This window comes from Chinchilla lanigera, unplaced genomic scaffold (genome assembly GCF_000276665.1).
Source record: "Chinchilla lanigera isolate Chin_1 unplaced genomic scaffold, ChiLan1.0 scaffold00030, whole genome shotgun sequence".
Classification (NCBI taxonomy): domain Eukaryota; kingdom Metazoa; phylum Chordata; class Mammalia; order Rodentia; family Chinchillidae; genus Chinchilla; species Chinchilla lanigera.
In genome coordinates, this window is record NW_004955431.1 from 13119364 (window position 1) to 13128064 (window position 8701).

At 35.7% G+C, this 8701-nt stretch overlaps 1 protein-coding gene across 5 annotated transcripts in view; it reads right to left on the reverse strand.

Moving 5' to 3' along the window:
* Pds5b (PDS5 cohesin associated factor B) overlaps positions 1–8701 on the reverse strand; it is a 185452-nt gene that overhangs the window by 36135 nt on the left and 140616 nt on the right. The gene's annotated exons all lie outside the window — the stretch shown is intronic.

An 8701-nucleotide genomic window follows, 5' to 3' on the forward strand; every position in this document is an offset into this window, starting at 1 on the left:
ACCTTGCGCTTGCCAGGCAGGCACTTTTGCCGCTGAGCTAAATCCCCAGCCCCTATCCCCCTCCTTTCTAATGGCTTTCTCTTCATATTCACCGTCAATACGCACAGACCGCTGCGACAGGACCTGCACCACTGCTTCTTTCTCAAGTTGCTACCTTTCCCAATTCCTTTCACTTTGTCCTAGAATGACCTATATAAAGGAAAACCTGAACCAATACTTATTAAGCAACACTATGTGCTATTAAAGTCCCCAAATCCCTCCTTTCATGCCACCTGCATCTCAGAGCCCGGTAAGTAACATAAATTAGTAAAAATATCTATTATACCATACTGTGATAACCACTGCAGAGAAAAAGAAAAGGAGAGGAATAAAAAATAGGAAGGGAGTGTGAGAATGTTACGATTTTAAATAGAAGCCTTCTCAGATAAAAGAATGCTTGAGCAGAGTTCTGAGGGAGGTAAAAATGAATCCTGTAGCTACCTGGAAGAACATTCATGCATCTTACCATTCTACTACTTGAAACCTTAAAATGAATAATATTGACTAAAACAGCAGCTCTTAGCTCAACTACTATTCAAACATCTCACAGCAAGAGGAATCTTCCTCACAGCCCAGCACCTACCCAGTGCTCTAGTGCTAAGAATTCCAATTTTATAATATAGACAGTTACTAACCCTAGCATATTAAAAAGCTCCCCCCCCCAATGACACAGAAAAGACAAGTAGTACTACCGAAAAAAATGGACTGGCCATAAAACAGTAAAAGTTCTTCAAAAGACGATATACACATTATCTTGAAATTATGTATAAAGTATGTTTACCTTCACCACTAGAAAACAATTAGTACTGTACCTGTGTACTGATAAAAATTTTTGAAAAGTAAAAAACATAAAGCAAAACTGTAAGAAGATTTCTACTTCTGATTATGAGAGTGGAATAGACTAGGTTTAATCTAACTTAACCAAAAATAAGATAAATGTGTTAACGGTTTCAGATACTATGTAACAGACAGTATTCTGGTAACTGAAAGAAACAAGCTAGAAGAGCCTTATATCATCCCCAGCTTAAGGCATGCGGTTCCCAAGCTACAGTGAAGTAACCCTAACAGCTTGAACTGAGGAAGACAAAGACAGGAGTCTAGGGAAGGCAAGATAGCTCTGATTTGTAGGGCAGACTATCAAACATTAGGGAGCCTCAACAAAAGAAAGACAATGAGAGCTTTTGGCTAAAAAAATGATCCATTCCATGTATGAGAAAAACATTATCCTAGACCAGGAAAAGGATACTAAAATATATATCAGACAGGAAATTCCTCACCACACACACTGCTGATAATAACTCATGTTTTCACCAGCCACAGAAGAAAGACCTTTATACTATGTGACCAGAAGAAAAAAGTAACAGAAACAAACTTAGACGTGGTACAAGGGAAGAAATTGGCAAAGACTTTAAAATATCTGTTATTAAAATGTGTATGTGTGCTCCAAATCCTGAAGAAGCCAGAGAAAAACATGAGTATGAGGAAAGAAATGAATTAAAAGAGGCCCACACGAAATCAATATGAAAAATACACTATTTGAAATGAAAAATACATGGATGGAATTGAAAATGGATTATATATTGCAAAGAAAAAACTCAGTGAGTTTGAAGATGTAGCAATAGAAACAATGAAAATTAAATGAGAAAAAAAAAAGGCAGTAAGAAATACAAGTAAGAACAGAAGCCAGGCATGGTGATACACATCTGTAATGCCAGCATTCTCGAAGGTCAAGGTAGGAAGATTGCAAATTCAAGCCCAAGCTGAGCAAGTTAACACTTGGTGAGATCTTTCCTCAAAATAAGAAGGGTTAGGGACATAGCTTAATGTTAAGGCCTTGGGTTCAATCCAAATAGTAAATAAGTAGTAAATAAGTAAGAAAGATCTGTGACTTTTAAGACAGTATTAAGAAGCTAAACATACAGTACCTATAATTAGAGTCCCTCCAAAAATGAGGGAAAATATTTGAAATCTGTCCCAAATCTGACCGAAACAAAGCCACAGAAGACCTCAGTAAATCTCAATAAACCTACAGCACAAAAAAGCAAAGTAAATCATTCCATGGCTTATCATTATTCACTGGATAAAGATTAATAATAAATATTATCTTTATAGTCAGTGTTAAGAAAAAGATATTAGCTATACAATAACGGAGACTAAAAGAATATTTTCCATCAGAAACTGCAATAGAGACAATGGAGTGGCATCTTTTAGGTATTACATGAAAAAAGGACTGTAAACCTACAATTTAATACAGTCAAAAGTATCTTTTAAGAATGAAGTAAAAACCAGGCTGGGGGCGCATGCCTATAATCCCAGCACTCGGGAGGCCGAGGCAGAAGCATCATTCTGAGTTCAAGACCAGCCTGGGAGGGGCTGGGGATTTAGCTCAGCGGCAAAAGCGCCTGCCTGGCAAGCGCAAGGTCGTGAGTTCGGTTCCCGGTACCGGAGAAAAACCAAAAAAAAAAAAAAAAAAGACCAGCCTGGGCTACAAAGGGAGCTCAAAGCCAGCCTGAACTGCATAGTGCGACCTTGTCTCAAAAAGACCAAAAAAAAAAAAAAAAAGAACGGAGTGAAAATATAGAACATAAAGCTTTTCCTTTTTTTTCAGATCAAGAAAAGCTGAGACAATTTACCTGAAGAATACTACAAGAAATATTAAAAAGTTCTTCAGGAAGAAAAGTAACACCAAATGATAAAACTATGGACTGACATTCAAGAATTAAGAATAATAGAAATGGTAATGATGTATATAAAAAACTATCATTATTAATCTGGGATACATTAAACTGTCTAAAGCAAAAACATCAAAAATATATTTAGGGTTTATAACAGATATACAAACAAGGGTTGGGGATATAGCTCAGCAGCACAAGCACCTGCTTGGCAAGTATGAGGTCATGACTTCAATTCCCAGTACCGAAAAAGAAAAAGCAAACAAAAAATTTTTTAAAACTTTAAAACAAACGAGAAATAAATACAGTCATCTCTTAGTATCTGTGGAGGATTGGTTCTAGAACCCACCTTAGATCAAAGTGCAACGGTGGCACAGTATTATAATCTGCATGCAATTTCCCATATATTTATTTATTTTTGTTTTTTTGAGACAGGATCTCACTATGCAGTCCAGGCCAGCTTTGAACTCAGTATGTAGCCTAGGTTAGCCTTGAATTTGAAATTATCCTGCCTAGCTTCCTGGGTGCTAAATTAAAGCTGCGCCACCATGACCAGTAATTGTATATTTTAAATCATCCCTACATTTCTTATAATACTACAATGTAAGCAGTTGTTATATTGTATTACTCAGAAAACAATGACAAGAAAAGTCTCCACCCATTTCCTGTAAGGGCAATTTTGAATCCATGGATGAAGAACCAGTAGATATGGAAGACTGACTACATAGAAAAGCAAAAAAAAAGTCTGGAGAGGAGGGAATGGAAGTATACTGCTACAAAGGTTTTATAATATACACTGTGTAGTATAATTTTATTTGAATGTAGATAAGCTGATAGCAGATAATAAAAGAATTATAATACTCAATCCCAAAGAAAGCAGAAATGGAAGAAGGACACAAAGGAATATGAAAAAAGGTGTCCAGATAGTAGACTTAAACACAACCATATCTACACATTGAATGTAAACGGACAATCCAACTGAAACAGTTTGTCAAACTGAACAAAAAATAAGCAAAACCAAATCAAACAAAAATAAACAACAAAAAGATCTAAGATAATTATAAGAATCCCCTTTGATCCCAATAATCCAATAAAAGGTGTTGACTTAACAAACTATATGCCGTCATATTACAGTTCCTTGGAAAAACATTAAAATGGTATTAAAACCTGTAAGGCAGCTAATTTGTGGGACAGCAGTTTTAAATGCATATTATACACATCAGCAATGGAGTACTTGTACAATGTTCACGTGAAAATTTAGAGAATGCACAAATTACTGGGAAAAGAATTTACTTTATAGTAGCTTATCTAGGATCAGCACGAAACACAAGTATACACAAGAGACAAAGTCGCTACACAAGTGATGTAGAGATTGTTCTCAAAAATGATCTGGAAAAAAGTGAGCGCTGGAAAAAAATTGTACACTGTTTTGTACACTCTGCACAAATCAGCTGCCTTTACACATAAAATATTTTAAAGAAATTCACAAATATACATTTCTTTTAATGAAATTTCTTGGTTGTAACAATTTCTAATTGACACAAATATATTAATATTTACAGTTGGGCAGTAGCTATTCAAATTCAAGCAACTAGATTTGGACCATTTATAGATTCTATTAATTTATTATTAAAAAGACCAATATAAGTGAATAGATCCAATTGCACCACCAGTGGTACCACATAACGGGACACTCATGCATTTATCACAGGAGGCTCAAGCCAGTGGGAACGTGTTCAGAGCAAAACTCAAAGAAAAATATGCTTTGCAGTACATAACTAGAAGTCTAGGATTGTGGCACCTTCTGTTCTGCTCTTGTTGCTCAGAATTGCTTTAGCTATTTTGGGTCTCTTCTGATGCCACGTAAATTTTAGAATTATTTTTTCTACTTGATGTTATTAACTGGAACTCAAAACAACAACAAATGATGGCAAGGTTGTGGGGGAAAAGGAATCACACACTGGAATGCAAATGAGTACATCCTCTATGAAAACATGTATGGAGAGTCTTCAAAAAACTAAAAATAAACTCCATTCAACCCAGCTTTACCTCTTCTATGCATCTTCCAGAAAAAGTTAAAAATTATATTGGGGTGACGCCTGCACACCCCTGTTTACAACAGCTGAATTATAGGAGCAGCATATGTGCCCACCGACAGAATGGATCAAGTGTGATATGTGCACACAATGGAGGACTATTCAGCCCTAACAAAGGATAAAATCTGAGTCATTTACAGGAAAGTAAGTGGATTTTGAGACCATAATGCTAAGAGAAATAAATCATATACAAAACGTTAAATATCACATGGCTTCTCTAATATGAGAAATCCAAAATATAAACAATTTAAACAGCAAAATAAAAGAGAAATGGTAGGAAACAGGAAGGGAGACTCTCTGGAGACAATAAAGGGGTGCAGGGAAACAGAAGACAGAGGGGTGGCGAAAATGAACAGGATATAACATGCGCACAGGTACATTTCCCTAAAATGAATGAAATTATGTATCATAAACATATACTAATAAAAAGGATATGCTTAAAACTAATACAAAAAAAGTAGGAATGGCCATGCACAAATGAAACTGAGAAAAAGACAACTACAGTTAAAAAAAATTTTTTTTCTTCACAACCCAGTCTGTTGATGAGGCTATGGGGAATCAGTCCCTCTCCTACAACGCATAATACATAACCACTATGGGCAGAAATGTAGTAAAACCTATTAAAATTATATAAGCAGCCTACTCTTCTACTTTTCAGAATCACTCTCAAAGATAACTATCAAAAACACAAAAGACAGCTGGAATGATGGTGCACACCAATAATCCCAGCTACTCAGAAGGCTAAGGGAAAAGTATCCCAAGTTTGAAGCCAGCTGAGACTACATAAAGAAGCCTGCCTCAAAAAGAAAAAAGCCAAAAAAGCACAAAACACACACACAGAACAATTCACTGCACCAGGACACCCAGATCTCCAAAAATAACCAACTGGTGGAAACTATGCTACATCCACTAAATAAATGGGGGTTTCTCTGTATTTAAATGTAGTGTAACTGCCAGTATGCGTGGTGAATGGAAAAAAAAGCCAGAGAAATGTATATAGGGTACATTACCACTTACCTAACTAAAAGGGGATCAGAACCCACATAACATACACTGGCAGACATGTGCATGGAAGAGCACTTTTTATCTAGAGAACAAAGAATAGAGTATTGAGAGATAAAAGCCAGATGTCCTAGACTATTATCTTGCACCTTCTAGTGTTTTTATAACCACTGATTACTTCATAAAATTAAATTCCATAAGACCAACTTTTTTAAAATTAACAATAAATAAAAGTATATTCACACACTCACATAAATAAAAAAGTATTATTCCATGTAACTTTAAAACACAGGAATCTGTAGATCTGTAATGTGATATGCCCTAAACACAAACAGATCTACCTAAACAAGAAAGTTATTTTTAGGAGTCATAGTAAAGTGCTGCTGCTGCTACTTGGAGACTGTTATAATATGGAATACGGTGTTACCCTACCTCATCTTGGGACAGGGAAGAGGAACAAGTGTAAAACTGAAGAGGTACAGTAAAAAAACTCTGCAGCCCTGAATCTAAAACACAACAATGAGTATGAACACACAACACAGTTCGTCTTTCAAAACCCATCTTTTTTTAGGCTATAAATATTAGATTGTCCTAGAATGATGTCACATACATTAGCATTAGTAGGACTTGTACTCTCGTGTCTTAATGCTATGCCCATTAAAAGGAACTAGGACTCTATGCAGAAATGGCCAAATAGAGGTCACACCCAATAGCAAAGAAATTACAAAGCTTACTGGATTCTTTAGAAGGACTTCGCTAGAATAGACTCTCACAGTTGTAAGAGGGACAATTAATGGATCAATGAATATGGCTAATGAAACACAAATGTGTAAATCCATGAATACTGATTTTTTAAATTCAATATGTCACCTTTGGAGGACACCAGTACACCTATTCTTTCATTTTGAACACTACTTAACATGAAAGAATAAAAGCATTTACACTGCCTTTCCTAAATAAATGCAACATTTGAGAATCAAAAATTATAAACTACTCTCTAAAGCATTCAGCCAGTAAGTGAAGACAGATGACAGTTTATTATCAGTTATTTATCAGCAACTACAAACATCATTTTAAAAACAGCCAGAACACATCGATCTAACGAAATAGTCCTGTAAAAAGAAAAAGATTTAGCTGAAATCCAATCAGCCTGTAGATTCAACCATAACTTTCAGAAAACAGAGACTTCCAGGAATATAGTGGAGTGGTTAAGCAGCAGAGAAAGAACCTCTCCAAGATTTAGTGTCCACATATTTTGGAATATAGCAACACGAAGAAGAGAAGGAGGAGGGAGATGGGTCCCCTGGGCCCAGAAAGGATATGAAACAAGAACTGAAGCCCACAGAAAGAGTGAAGAGTGAAACTTAAGATGAAGAAGGAGGTAGCCAGCAGCACCTTTTCCCTGAGTGAACATGTAAAGAAAGTCACTACATCCTTGTAAAAGGGAACAATCCAAGAAGAAGAGATAACAATCATAAATATACATGCAACAAATACCAATGCACCAAACTATATAAAACAAGTAACAGACACGAAAAGTCAAATAAGCACTAATACAACTGTATTGGGGGATCTCAATACCCCACTGTCATAAATAGATCAACTACACAAAAATCAACAGTGAAATATTAGAACTGAACCAAACTTTTGAACAATTGGACTTAGTCAGTATCTAGTGTTCCACCCCACAACAGCAGAATATACATTCTTCTGAGCTGCACATGGGACATTCTCCAAAAGAGACCACATGCTGTCTCACAGAATGTGCTTAAGTAAACACAAAGGAACTGAAATTATCTCACACATTTTATCAGACCATACTGCAATGAAATTGGCAATCAATGGCTAAATAAACCACAAGAACTTCATAAACACATGGAAATTAAATAACACACTTCTGAATAACCAATAGGTCATAAATAAAATTAAAGAAGAAAGTAGACAGTTCCAACAATTAAACAATAATGCCTGTACAACATACTGGAATTTATGGGACACAATGAATCAATCCTAAGAGGGAAATTTATAGCAGTGAATAAGCATATCAGGAAAACAGAGGGAACTCAAATAAAAAACTTAATGTTGAACCTCAAGCTTCTAGAAAAATAGCAGGTCAAGGCCAAAGCTCATATGGGGAGGACATTATAAAGATCAGAGCAGAAGTTAATGCAACAGAGACTAACAAAAAAATGCAAAGAATCAATTTATTTGAAGAGCTGGTTCTTTGAAAGATTAAATAAATCAACAAACACTTAGCCAACCTTACCAAAAAAAAAAGGAAAGATTCAAAGCCACGCAAGTAAGTAGGAATGAAAAGGCTGAAATCACAACAGATACTGCAGAAATCTAGATCATCTATACCTACTTTGAGAAGTTGTATTCTGATCAGACAGAAAATGCAGAACAAATGGAAATTCCTAAATACATATGAATTACCAAAGCTGAATGAAGACATAAAAATTCTAAATAAACCAAAATCAATCAATCAATGAAATTGAAGATGTAATTAAAAACCTACCAGTAAATAAAAGCCCAGGCCCTGATGGATTCACTGTTGAATGCTACAAGAAATTTAGAGAAGACTTAACATCATTACTTCTCAAACTTTTTAATGAACTTGAAAGGAAGCAATACTCCCAAATTCATTCCTGGAAGCAAGCATTATCCTGATACCAAAACCAACTAAGAAAGAGAACTACAGGCAAATCTCCCCCATGAACATAGATTCACTAATTCTCAATGAGATACTGGCAAATGGAATGCAGCACATCATCAAGACTATACACCACGGGGGGCTGCGGATTTAGCTCAGTGGCACAGTGCCTGCCTGGCAAGCACCAGGTCGTGAGTTTGATTCCTGGTGCTGGAAAAAAACCAAAAAACCAAAAAAAA